At 48.0% G+C, this 14,201-nt stretch overlaps 1 protein-coding gene across 5 annotated transcripts in view; it reads left to right on the top strand.

The window, feature by feature from the left end:
- The window catches only part of PIK3C2B (phosphatidylinositol-4-phosphate 3-kinase catalytic subunit type 2 beta), a 63,351-nt gene that overhangs the window by 2,366 nt on the left and 46,784 nt on the right, over positions 1 to 14,201 (top strand). The window contains exon 1 of one of the 5 annotated variants that reach the window (XM_037067216.1): positions 16 to 383. The exons of the other annotated variants lie outside the window; for them this stretch is intronic. The gene's annotated coding sequence lies outside the window, so the exon portion shown is untranslated. Of the gene's footprint in view, positions 1 to 15; positions 384 to 14,201 lie in introns of those variants that run through there. 5 annotated transcript variants of the gene reach the window in all.

The raw sequence follows: 14,201 nt of genomic DNA on the forward strand, positions 1-14,201 counted from the left end.
TGTCAAAAGGCCTGGCTGGCTTTGAGTCCTGGTGTGACTTACGTGCTGCATGAGCATGGACAACTTGTGAACCTGTCTACACCTTAGTTTGCATATTTATAAAGTAGGAAAAAAATAGTGCTCTTGGCTCACGGGATTGTTTTATGGGTGAAATGTACTGCTTTCCATGAACTAAATAAAATCACATCTGCAAAAACATGCATGAAAAAGCATGTACTATAAAAACTACAAATGTCAGTTATTCATCCTGAGTTTACCTTGGTGACAAGTGAAGGAGAGCTGGTAGAGCCGGGGGGAGGGGTGGGAGGAAAAGAACATGGAACAGAGAATGTTCCAGAACCTTTCCTTTCTGGCCAAGGGAAGAACAATGTAAGAATACTGAGGTAAGTGTTCTTTGCGTATTTCTCTTTGAATAGGATTGGCTAGATGGGAATTGAGAGAGAAGAAAGGGTTGCTCAATGGTATTCGTAGGGACCTGGGGAGAAACATACACTCCTCAAAGACTGGCTGCTCTCTATAGACAGGGTGGTGTGAAAGTGGCAACGAATGCCATAGCCAGTGCTCACGTCAGCCAGCGGGTAAACGACAGGAGTGCTTTGAAGCAAGCCGTCTCACCCTCTCCTTGTAACTTTGATGGTGCTATCAGGTGGGCATTGGGACTTGGGGGAGCAGAAGGGGAAGCAGAGGTGCAGAATTCATTCACACTGGATTCCTTGGCTGGAATGCCCATGAGATGTCACCAGACTGGACATACCTCATGATAAACTTCTGAAGGACAGGGGCCCAGCCCCAGCCCAGCACAGCATCTCCTTTGTTTCCAGTTGTATGAGAGTTGAGGCACTTGTGTGTGAATTCCTCGGGCTCCTGCCTTAATGGCCTTTCTCTGCTTTCTCCGTCATTTCCTTGCCTTTGGCTTAAGAAGACTGGGGATAATCAAACAAGTAATTTTGCCACCTTCTGGGCAAATTTGGGCCCCGGGGGCCCTGGGAGAATCAAGGCAAATCTTTTGTTTTGGAATTTCCGTATCTGTTTTATAAAATAAAAGACTATTCTTGCATTTCCTATGATCACATAGTGTCACAACTGGAAAGGACCTTGGAGGTCATTTCCATAAGAAATCACACAGTTGTTAGCACTGCTGAAACTTTATGTTTGCCCTACAGATCCCAAGATTAGTGGTGGAAGGACCTGTCCTTTGGCACTTTAGTATCATGCATGTGTGTCGACCCTCTCAGTGGTTTTATTGTTGGTAAATTCTGTTCTCAGAACATTGGTGATGGAATTCACTCCCCAAATCTCCTGGTTAAAGAGATTAAGGACAGAGAAGGCATCATTTGTACTTAAAAGATAAGTAGTTGAGAAAGCTTTGGGACAGAGACCCTCAAGGTACAGAGAAGAAGAGAGAGAGATTTTCAATAGTCCTGAGGCAGAATAGAGAACCCGAGGCTGAAGGAATCTTTAACAATTACTCCTTCCTCTTCCTGAGAACTTCCTATAGAAAGTCTTACCTGGCAGAGTCCCCATAGTATTTCAAAGAGAAGACAAAGCTCATTTACCTCTTTAGAAACTGCTCTCCTTGAACCTTAACTCGATTATGCCTGCCCCCATTCCTTGAAAACATTGCTCAACTTTTTACTTTCTGGACTTTTCTTTCTCAACCCTAGCCAACCCTAGTCATTGCAAGACTAACCTCCTGAGCAGTAGTTTCTTCTTAGCAGTTCCTAACTATGTTTTGTGCCTTATTCTAAGTTTCTGGCCCTGTGGGGTAGAGGTTAGAAATATAGATGTTAGGTTTTGACTTTATCTCCTCTTTCTCTGTCCTCACCACAGTGGAGGTGGGTTCCAGGAATGTGAGCTGCTCATGCCCACAGGGAATAAGCTTCTGTGGAGGCACCCTCTCCAGCCAAGTCTTTTTCTAAGTCTGGTTGTGCTTCTTGGCAGCAAACCAGAGGTCATAAGGGTGAGGGGAAAGAAGGAAAGAATCAAGGAGTTTCCATTTGGGGGAAACCCTACACTTACTTTGCCAGTTAGAAGAAATAGATGTGCACTCTTCTCATCTCAGGTCACAAACTAACCCTGAACTGAGTGAGATAAGAGTAACCACGGAGCCCTTCAACTACGGAGACCTCTGCTGAGAGCCCTGCTTTTCTGAACGCAAAGTGTCTGTCCCATTTCTGACCTGGACCACTGGGACCAAGAACAGAGGGGTTGCTTGCAAATTGGATATTAGAAGGACCTAAGAGAAGGCAACTGTATTCCCCGCCCCCCCAAAAAAAAAACATAACCAGGGATGTCAGATTTCCAATGTAGACTTCAGGAAGGCAGATTTTTTTTAAATTATGCGAAAAGATAGATACAGTTCCCTGACAAGAGACTTTGAAAGACAGAGTGGTTCCAGGGACTGGCAAATTTTCTGAAGTGCAATTTTGACTGTGCTGTCACAGATGATTACGCCAAGGAAGGGGGAGAGGGGCTGCCTGAGCAAAGATTCGAGTCCCGAGAAAGGCAAGGGGATGGCTGCTGGCAGTGAGTGCGTCCACCTGTAGCTTGTAAAACATTATCTTTACTTTCTTCTCTTCCTGTCCCTGGAGAAAATTGGTAATGATAAAATTATCTCTTTCCTCCTCTACATTCGGGAGAGGTGAGTTTTATATTGGTTTATATTCCAACTAAAAAGTAGCCCTGGCTGGTATAGCTCAGTGGATTGAGCGCGGGCCTGTGAACCACACGATCACGGTTCGATTCCCAGTCAGGGCACATACCTGGGTTGCAGGCCAGCTCCCAGTAGGGAACCATACATTGATGTTTCTCTCCTTCTCTCCTTCCCTTCCCCTCTAAAGATAAATAAATAAATTCTTAAAAAAAAGTAAGAAACATGCCTAAGATCATACAACGAATTAGAGAAAAGCTGAAGTTTGAGTCTAGGCCAGGATTTCCCCTGTGCTGCACAGGAGGGACTGTCAGAAGAAAGTCACTGAGGCCCAAGCTCTGAATGAGACAGGGCTTCCCCAAGAACCAGAGGACGGCAGCAGGTGTTCTTCTGAAAGTCCCCTGTGGAAGAAGACGTGATCACAAAGGGGTATTAATCTGTCAGGTAATGTTTAAAAAGAGCTCATTCATTCATTCAGCAAGTGGGGGTTGAGTGTTTACTAAGGCCTTTGGGTACTTTCAATGCCTAGGATAGATAGCCTTCCAGAACTTACTGGTTTTTTGTGTGTTTTTTTTTAGATTTAATTTTTTTTTTTTTTAGAGAGAGAGAAAGGAAGAGAGAAAAAGAGGCAGAAAAATATCAATGTGTGGTTGCCTCTCATGTACCTCAACCTGGCCTGCAACCCAGGCACACGCCCAACTGGGAATTGAACCAGCAACCCTTTGGTTCACAGGCTGGCACTCAGTCTGCTGAACCACACCATCCAGGGCAGAACTTACTGTTGAGTGGGGATGCAGACACGTACATAGCTGTGGCAGGGGTGGGAGAGGTGGGATGCCTTGACAATTCCTATGTGGGGATCTTGGGGTGATCAGACTCCTGGAAGAAATGAAATGTTAGGTGAGATCTGAACAATGAGTGGGAACTGGGGCGGGGGATGAAGTGAAAGGTGAAAGATGTGAACTGAAAGTAGTTTAAGCTGGCCAGAGCCATTGAAGGAATTTTCATTTTACCTTTCATTCATTAATTTTCTCACTCACTGGTTGTGCATAGAATGTACACCATGTACCCGACACTCTCCTAAGTGCACAGCAGCGAAGAAGACAGACAAAATCCCTGTTCCCAGTGTTGATGTTTGGGATCGCTTATTTGGCTAAGAAAGAATTAAGCCAATCTTCTGCATTTTATTCACTAGGATTTTCTCCTGGTAGATCAGGAAATTACTTGTGGATGTACTCTGACTGAACTTGAGGTCGGTTTGAGAAGGACTCTGGTGGTAGCTATGGATAATAGAGTGGATTCGTTAATGGTTGGTTAATTGTCCCTCCAACAAAAACATCTGCATTGCCTCTGCTCCTTCATTCTCAAATTCATCAGTGGAGAGATGGGATAAATTCAGCATAAGGTTAAGAGCATGGCTCTGGGTCAGATTCCTTGGGTTCAAAATTTGGTTTCCCCATAGGCTAGTGGATTGACCTTGGGGAAGTTACTTAATGTACCTGGGCTTCTGTTTCCTCATACAGAAGACGGGAGAAATAATAGCACCAGGAGGAGAAAGGCTGTTGTGAGAATGAAACGAGGTCATTCATGAACTGCCCAGAACAGTGCCCCATAAACAGCAAGGGCCCAGGAGATGGTGGTGGTTACAGTGACTCTGTCACCCTTCAACTGCAGGTTTGAGCTGAGCCCTAGGCATACAGACTGGAATTCAGTGTGGACCCTGACCCTGAGGTAACCACACTGTGCTCCAGAAAATCCAAGTGAGTGGATGAGTTTCTCAGTGGCATGGGGTAACCCTATAAGCTCGGAATGAGTCGCTTGCCACATGGCTGCCCCGGGTTTGGTGTGATCTTGGGGTAGCATTTCATAGAAGTATAGAAGTTTACCGAAGTGCTTAATATTTTAAACTCTGAGAATCTAATAAATGCTATTGGGAAGGTATGTACCTGGAAAAGCACATTGCAACTTGGCCTTCCTCATTCAGCCTCAGCGCCTCAGCTTCTGCCACACAGGGATGTGACTCTTCTCGGGGCTGGTCACAGCGCCCTCAGAACAGTCTTTAACCGCTTTGGAGCCTGTGTCAAGTACTGCACTGAGCAGCGTGGGGAAGACAAGATAAATAAGAGGCTATTTTTATTTATAGGATTAATGGCCTAGTGACTATGAAAGTGCTTTTGGAACTATAACGTACCTACACAGATGACAGAGGTTTTTATCCTGATGACTAGTAGAGATAATACAGAACAATACAAATGCAGCAGGACGCACTAAACTTTTTAGAGACGTTTGGGAGAGAGCAAAGCCGTAGTCAGAGGACATGGGAGCAGGCGGCCGTGCAAGAGAAAGTGCTCTGTCGGGGGCGAGCGGGGCCCCAAAGGTGCTCACAGAGTCAAAGTCTGCGGGGAAACTTGGGGCCCTGGAGAATGGTTAAGAACCATCAGCGTTTGCGAGGTCTGCAGGAGACTGGGCTGGGGCTCAGTGTACAGTGTCTTTTATTTTTTTTAAGTGATTTTAGAGACAAACAGAGGGGGAGAGAGAGAAACATTCATTTGTTGTTCCACTTACTTATGTGTTCATTGGTTGACTCTCGCATGTGCTGTGACCGGGTACCAACCTTCATTCTTGGCAGGGATGGATGATGCGCTAACCAACTGAACTGCCCAGCCAGGGCATTGCGTGGAGTCGTGAGTGTCTGACAAGGAAGGGAGAGGCAGAAACCCTTTCATCGGGAGAATGACATGACCAGAGCTGTACTGCAGGAGGGTTATCCTGGCAGTGGAGAGCAGGGGAGACAGACTAGAAGGCTGTTTAAATCATACAGGTACCAGGAAGGAATAACTTTCCAGTGCCTAAGAGTTCACTTAATGAAAGTAATCAGTATCTTGGAAAGGAATGGACCAGTCTGAAAGAGGACTGAAACAAGAAGGCCGGGGGAGCCCCTTCCCTGGAAGATTCTGAGAATGGGTGGCTCAGTCTGGGAAGAGCACTGGAGTGAGAGTCCAAGGCCTGCTTCTAGTCCCACTGCGGCCCCTGACGAGTCTTGTGACTCAGACGGTCATTTCCCTCCTCTGATCACTGATTCTCTTGTTTGCAAAACTGGATTGTTTTTTTTTCTTGTTTATTCGCTTATGTTTTGAGCAGCTGGTGAAGGTGAAGAAGTGTTTTGGGGTGTGGGGGGAGAATGCGGGGATGCATCAGGATAACCTTTGGTATCCGCTTGAACACTTAGTAAAATGTGATGTGTCTGGATCTGTGGCAGGATGGGAAAAATACTGAATTTTAACCTTAAGTTTCAGTTTAATTCCTGATCTTGTCATTTACTGGTTGTGTGACCTTGAGCAATTCATTCGATCCCTTTCCTGTTTTCTAGTTTCTTCATTCATAAAGTAAGGGTAATAGTATCCACACTTAAGATTGTTGCGAGGATTAAACAAGACAATGTCTGGCACAGCGTACCGGAGGCAACAATAGATCTGCTTCCTCCCTTCTATTTCTGTGATGCTCATGTACGCTTAGCCTTCCTCTATGCTAGCTCCTCTCCTTCCCATCAACACACTCCAGTCGTGGACAAAGCCCTGGAGGTACTGACTGACAGACTTTGTGATGGTGATTGTTACTTGTAACGGTATTTCAGCAAGGTGCCTGTGGATTGTCAGCTCCTGTAGGCCTACACATGAAGTCACACCCTGGCCACGTGTCCAGCTGCCAAGCATGTCAGCTACTGCCTGCTGAGAATGGCTTCTGGCTGTTGCCATCCCAGTAGCCCTTGAGAGTCACTATGAGTGATGGCCCCGTGAAGATGGGGCTGGGGGACTGTGAGTGTGCAGCTCTGTGCGGGTAGGTGGTGGTTCACCCCTCTGCTGAGTGTCCACTTTGCCTAGTGGAGACTTGGGCTCTCTCTTAGTGAGACCTCTGTGTCTCTCGGGGCCTTCCTGTGCAGAGTGGGGCACAGAAGATGGGAGAAAGGCATCAGGGCTCGTGCAGAGCAACAATAAGACGAACCGACATGGTTCCTTGCTCTACTTCTCCACCCCCGAGTAACCTCCTACGTAGAAAATACATCTCCCTGACCCCTTCATGCACAGAGATGCAAAAATGGGTTTTATGCCATATAAGGCAGGTGAGTTGTTCTTGGCCCCAGACATTTTAATCAGTCATGTCACGAACACAGCATCACAGTGTTAAGGAGACATTGAGAATAAAAGAAGTAAGGAGAGTTCGAAAGGGTTGGCCAGGAAGGCATCTAAGGACCTTGAGTTGGGGCAGAAAGAGGAGAGAGAAAGCAGGGGGTAGAGAAGGACCCTCCAGACGCACCCATGGCCTTCTCAAGGCTCTGAGTCAGGTGGCCTGGGAGATAGGGCATGGGTGTATACCTGCCCGTATGAACAGACAAGCCAGGCTAGAGGCACTGGGCCTACCACTAGGACAGGTTGGGGGTGACCAGGCTGGTGTGGGGAGTTGTGGCTGGAGTCCCCTATGGTCTGGCACCATCAAGACCACTGCCTACAGTCTGGGGACTCTGGACACTGAGAGGCCATCTCGGAGGGGACCTCATCTCTCAGTTCCCTGTTGGGCCCTGCTTCCCCAGTGGGGTTTCTCCTTTGACCTTGGTAAATAGAATCCCTGCCGCCAATTCAGTGTCCTTGACTGCCTTGAGTAGGATATCCTTCCAGCAGGCTACCGGGAATAGTGGAGTGGAAGTGCGTGGCTACTGGGGAAGGCCTGGTGGCTGCCTGGGTCAGGCTGGGTTAACAGTAGCCAAGGCCAGGGATTGGAGGGGCAGTGACTGAAAAGGACAGGCAGCCTGGTGCGAAGCACTGGAAGACTTGTGTTCTGGAGAGAGGCGGCAGATTCCTGAGGTTCAGTAGCTGAGACCAGGGGAGGCCATGGAGAGTCCCAGCCTATACCAGGGATCTGACTGCCTGTGTATGTGGGTCGTTCTTCCCAGAGCCACCAGACATTTCCCTTACAGCTGCCAGAGTAGTTGGGCTGGGGGCTCTTCCCCCCAGACTCCACTTTGTAGGTGCAAGTGTCCCTGGGGGCACTAACACCTAGGCCTCTAACACCCTGTGTAAATTAGTGTCAGGTGTTTGGTAGCGTTCTGTTTGTGTGTGTGTGTGTTTTCTGGGCTGAAAGATGGGGGCTGCTTGAGAACTAGCACCCCTTTCTTTTCCCACCCTGCTGTGTGGGTACCCAGGCCTTCTCCACTCAGCCCTGGTTTAGGAAATAACCACTCCTGAGCCCTGCCAGAGCCCGGTGGCCTTGGGCAAGGGCCCCCTGGGCTGTCTTGTCTGGGGTCTCCTTCCCTGGTGTCCTCACTCCCTGGTGCTCCCTGGGTCTGCCCACAGTGTGTTGGCTTGTGAACTGGGAAGGCCCTGCTTGGGAAGAACCTGCTTGGGAAGGCCCAGAGCAGTCCCCTGGGGCTGACGGTCCTGTTTCCTTTCTCTTCTGGGTTCTACCTTCCATCTGCTTTTCTCAGACTCTTTTGCCAATGATGCTAAGATCTCGACTTCATGGTGTCTAGGCCAGCTTCCCATCCTCAGGGAGCCAATGAGGGAGTGAGTGAGCGTGAGAGTGTGGGTGTGTGTGTGGGGGGAGGTGTGGGTGGCTGTGCCATTTGTGTGGTTACCATGGCTTTGGATCCCTGTCAGGGATTGTCTTGGTTTGGAGAGTTAGCGCTGACGGAAGATATTCCCTGTTTCAGACCACACGTCTGGATGGCTAGTTCAGGAACTGTGATGGCAGAGGGACAGTGGGCAGGGCTCTGGACAGTGGTGTAGAACTTCCTTGCCCAGAGGGAGGGCAGGAGCTTGCCCTGGGCTTGGCGCGGGAGCAGGTCTTCACCTCCTTGGAGGTTCACAAGGATGGCTAACTTACCTTTTTCACTCAACTTCCTTTCACACTCCTCTGAGCCAAGCAGGTGACTGCCAACTGCCAGTAGTCCACCTCCCACACAGTGTGCCCCTGCCCACTGGCCCCCCAACCTGGGCTGATAGGCCGCTGACCCTCTCTTCCCACAGACAGAACCATCACACTTCACACTGGGATGCTGGCCCCACCTTCTCTCCTCTGCATGTAGGATTGCTCTGTGGACTGATTCCTGAGTTCTTGTCCCAAGGCTTTGGCACATCAGTGCCAAGTGAGCACTTGTAGGTGGGGCGTAGGGCTGGGGCCAAGATTATTCTTGAGTGTCAGCTGTCTGGACCCTTTTCCAGTGTGATACCCAGTGGAAGTTGTGACCCTTAGTGGTCCTCACTCTCCTCATCACTGAAAGACAAGAGGACTCTGTCATGGAGAAGGGAGAAAACCTTTTAGAGGTATCAGAAAGGCGCTACCAGAAAACCGCCAGAGAAATGTTATAATTAAATGAACTGGAGCCACTCCCTAAAAATCAGAGCATTGATTCCCCAGCACTGACGTTCTCTGGAGGATGGTGTCACTAGCATTGTTCGGTGCACTCTGGTTAGTCCAGTTCTTTGCAGTTACCCTGAGATACATCCTGTTTCCTTGCTGTGGGGTAAGACCACGTTTAAAGTGCATCCTTGCTCCATGCAGACACTGATAGGTTAGCCTGACTCTGAACATGAGGACATGGGGTGTCGAGACTGAACCTGAGTGTGAGGTGGATCCGCACTGCTTCTCATCTCTTCTCCCCAGGCATGTTCTGTCCTGGCTTTGGTGCCTCAGCTGGATAGAAGCAGCTGTGACCTACTTTCTGGATTCTGCTTAATGGGCTGGTCTCCTCCAGGGAGTTTTTCCAGCCCCAGGAAGGAATCCCGGAGAACTGGATTCCGCAGGGCATGAGCTGGGTAAGATGGTTCAGCTGGAGGTGACAGAGGCGGCAGTCTGGGCCTTGCCAGGAGCCCTTGTTTTGCAGGAAGCGAATGGTTCTGTGAAGTGAAGCTGAGGCACTGAGGAAGGGAGAGCAGATGGACAGGCAGAGCCTGGAAAGGGCTGCCATGTGCCCACCCTCACACACCCGCGTTCTCACATCCTCCTCCCCGAGGGGCGTCTGCAGGGCTTCATGGGGCCTGCAGTACCTTCAGAGACGTAGGGTTCCCTGGATCCTGGATATTGCTGTTTGGAAATGTTGGGGTTCTTTCTCTTTTCTTTTAAAAAATTTTTAAAAATTAATTTTAGAGAGAGAGAGAGGAAGGGAGAGAGAGAAACATTGATTTCTTGTTCCACTTATTTGTGCATCCATTGGTTGAGTCTTGCAGGGGATTGAGTCTAGTTCTGTCACTGTTGTCACAAATGGCAATATTTGGTACTTCCTTCCTCTCTCCCTCCCCCCACCAGCCAAACCCACCTGCCTCTCTTACTTCTACCTCCCCCCCCCTTGGTTTTGTCCACATTTTTTCAACTGTAAAAAAACTCTTAGAGAGAGAGAGAAACACCGATTTCATATATTCACTCAATTCTTACACTTGCCCTGATCGGGCACTAAACTGATAACTTTCATTGTACCGAGATGACTCTCCAACTACCTGAGCCACCGGTCAGGGCTCTTCTTGTGCATTTAGAATCAGAGAAGACGTGAGGAGAGTTACATGAAATCTGTTGGTGATAGATTAAGGAGGTAGGAGAAAGCAAAATGAGGAAATCTCAAAGATGGGATAAAGAACAAAATGGAGAGACACACTGGTGGGCGCAGTGTCGTTAACATTTACAGCACACAGAGGTGGTATGCAAGGAATGAGATAACGAGGAATCTCATGGTCCTGTCTCTGGTGCCAGCGGTTGTACCTTCATGGAGTTATTTTGCAAGGGCCACCTCCTCTGGTGACACAATCCCTGATGGAGGCTTTAAAATAATTGTGTAGTTGGGAGTTGGGACTTGATCAAACCTAGCAAGGTCTGCCTCCTGACCAGCTTGTGTTAGGATGCAGGGCAGAATAAAGAGTGTGTTTCATTTTCCAAATATGCGAACAGTCAGGTGGGCAGAGGGTCTGTGTTCTTTGCAGACTTGTTGCTATTCTAGTGGGTTGGCCAAAAAGTCCATTTAGTTTTTCCATAAAATAAAAGACACATTTTCATTTTCACCAATAACTTTATTGATTTGGATATTTTGAGTATGCCATCTATCTCTCGCTATTTGCCTCTAGTGGGTAGAGGCCATGGGTTCTGCCATGCATCTTCCAATGCATAAGACAGCCCCACAGCCAAGAATTATTTGGCCAAAATGACAATAGTACCAAGAAACTTCACAAACTACTTTTGACACATTCGATCAGTCACAGTACCGTCTCCATACATACACTGCACAAATCTTTTGGGGGGTTTCAGTTGCATTTTTACCTTTCTTGAAATAATAAAGCATATTATGCCAAAATGTATATTTTCTTCCATCTTCAATATTAAAATAGCTGCACAAAAATCCATCAATTTTGATAAGTTTTTTTAAGATGCACGCTGATATGACAGCTGTCACAATACAATCTAACAAAAGTGTTTCAAATGAAGTTAAAGAGGACTAAGCACTGCTAGAGCTGTCTTACTGCAGGAGGAAAAATGAACTTTTTGACCAGCCCAACAATGACAGCTGCTTATGGGACAGTGGTTCGTCAGCAGAAGCCAGCATTCAGAGTCCAGTGCAGTTTTGGAGCTGGAAATCCAAGATCAGCATGTCGGTGGGGTTGGTTTCTCCTGAGGCCTTTCTGGCATGTAGATGGCCACCTTCGCTTTGTGTCCTCACATGGTCTGTCCTCTGTGTCCGTCCTTCTTAAGGCTAAATAATAGTCCATTGTATATATGCACCACACCTTTTTTAAAATTGATTTTAGAGAAAGAGAGAGGAAAAGAGACACATAGATTTGTTGTTTGTTTATTGATGCATTTATTCATTGATTCTTGTATATGCCCTGACCAAGGATCGAACCTACAACCTTGGTGCATCAGGATGATGCTCTAAGCAACTGAGCTACTGGGCTGGGGTCTAGCACATCTTTATTCACTCATTCATGGTTGGACACTTACATTGCTTACGTATCTTAGCTATTATAAATAACACTGCAGTCAACATAGGGGCTGCATATATCTCTGTAAATTACTGTTTTGGATTTCTTCAGATAAATACTCAGAAGAGGAATTGCTGTATCATACAGTAGCTCTATTCTTAATTTTTTGAGGAACTTCCATACTGTTTTCCCTACTGGCTGCACCAGTTTACGTTTCGACCCAGTGGATCTGAACTAGAAAGGCTGGTTCTTGAGGCTGCAGTGACTGAGGCCAGGCGGTGGGGAGAAAGCAGGAAGTGTGGACCAGAGATGTGGCTGCCCTGGCTCATGGGATGATTCCTGGGTTGAAGATCCACACTCTGCCAAGACCTTTCTTTCCTCTTTGCAAAAGGCTCCATTCAGCTGGTTGCCAGCTCCTGATCCCTGGTCCTCCCATCTAAATCGTCGGCTCTAGGAAGGACAGTTTTGAGAGGAGCCACGAGCTGCCTCACCTCTTCCACCTCAGACTTGATACTCAGATCCCAAGTCTGCAGGGTATGTGGTGAAAGCTGTGATCTTGTGGATTCTGTGTGTGCATGTGTGTGTGAACAGAACCAATTGCAAATGGTTTCTGAGCCAGGATGAGGGACGCCAGGATGAGGGACTCCAGGGCTCTAAATACAAATCCTGTCACACTGGATCCTAGCACCTGTCCCTCTGCTCTCCTAGGACCCAGAGAACTCTCTCTCCACTAACTCTTTTATCCACTTTGACTTCAAATTAGTGGAAAGTCCAGGGTAGGCCTAGGGAAGGCAGAGATGGAAAGTAAATTCCAGTAGGAGAGACTGAATCATGTGGGGTTGCCTTAATTTGGCCAAGAGGACTCTAGAAAGGGGCTATATGGGTGGGAAGAAAACATAGGCAGTTGTTTTCTGTCTCCCCACGTCTGGAACTGAGAACCACACCGAGGTGGTATAGGTTAGCTAAGAGGAAGACTCTGCCAGTGCATGGGATTCAGTGATGGGCCTGACGGCAAAGAAGCTTTGTAAAACCTGTAGGTTTTCAGTATGCGAGCAGGGATCAGATGCGTATCTGTTTGAGACAAGGAGTTGGCCTGTTTAACCTTCTTGTATACCTTCCTGCTGGAGGAACTGGATTCCTAGCATAGCACATTTTGAGCTTCTGTGTTTGAGCTGGGGCTCTGGGAGGGAGAGGTGGAGCAGGGCTGCAGGGTTGTGGACTGAGGTGTGGGGGGTGGGTCCCTGGCTGCAAAGCCAGTGGAATTTTGGGTATGGGTGAGTGCGGCTCTTGAGGGTTGGTTAGGGTCAGGGGTCCTCTCTGAAGAGAAAACTCTGGAAGCCAAAGGGATCAAGTCCTTAAGGCCTCCAGCCCCTGACCCACTCTGTCCTTGAGAGGAGGTGCTCCCTAGGGAAGTCCTAAAACTGAGTCCACTTTCCTTAGTAAGAACTACTAAAAAGTGAGATGCCCAAGGCTGGGGCCTTGAAACCCTCTGTATCTTTCATTACCTTGTTGACAGCTTTCTACTTTCCCCACCTAGTGAAGACGGGCCAAGACGTCTTCCCTGCTTCGTGCCCTGGGAAGGGGGTTGATGTATTTATGGATATGTCTATCGTCTTTGCTACGTTGTAAGCTCTCTGGAATTATGGCATAGTCACCTGAATACTTACAGGTCTAGCATGGCTCTGGACATGTGACCAATACTCAGCGCCCGTTGGGATCCAATTCTGTGGCTCAGGAAGTGAGAAGAAGATGACCTAGACCCATTAGGCCATCCCAAGCAGAGCAGCTTTGATGTGGTGTCCCAAGCAAGGAAGCCCTGTCCACCGTAGCTGCTGTCAGTGCTGGCCACTGGGCCCTCCCCTCTGGCAGCTCACTGGAGGAAGTGCCTTTTCTTTACTCTCCACCCTCTGACTCTGAACCACTGTGTGTCTGGGCCCTGACCCCCTTGCCAGCCTTCAGCCATCTGTTGGCAGCCTGTGTGGAACTGAGTTTGGTGCCTGGTGCTGCATAGAACCTCGCACTGACCTGGTTGGCCCAATGCACGTCCACTTCCTTCGCTAGCTAACCAGAGCTTTTTGGGGTCCCTTTTCACAGTTCCCACAGTTTCTTCCTGGAAGTTGAAACCCTAGTTTGTGAGTCATACCTGGCTGCACATTTGAATCTCTTCAGGCGCTTAGCAACTTTCAGAGTCCAGGGACTCACTCTACTGAATCAGACCCTCTGGGACAGGGACTAGGAATTCGTATGTTTGAAAAACTTCCAAGTGACAAATGTGGACTCTGTATTCAATAATGTTATTGTGCCAATGTTCAGTTTTGTGGGTGGCATTGTGTATAGAGACCATCCTAGTTCTTAAGTGGTTCAGACTGAAGTATTTAGGGGTGAAATGCTTTTGTCTTTCTTTCAGATGAGTAAGCAGAGACAGAGAGAACGCACGTGTGGGGTGATGAATGTTAACAAGCAGTGCATGCAGATGGTGAAAGGAAACTGGCTACAATGACCTTTTAGACGATTTTCATCTGTTCTCTGAGAGATGGTTATTAGACAAGAACACAGGCCAGGGCCACCAAGGTGCACAGTTCCAGGGAGCACCA

Source organism: Sturnira hondurensis, unplaced genomic scaffold, assembly GCF_014824575.4.
Source record: "Sturnira hondurensis isolate 20B ecotype Veracruz unplaced genomic scaffold, ASM1482457v3 Scaffold0017082, whole genome shotgun sequence".
NCBI lineage: Eukaryota > Metazoa > Chordata > Mammalia > Chiroptera > Phyllostomidae > Sturnira > Sturnira hondurensis.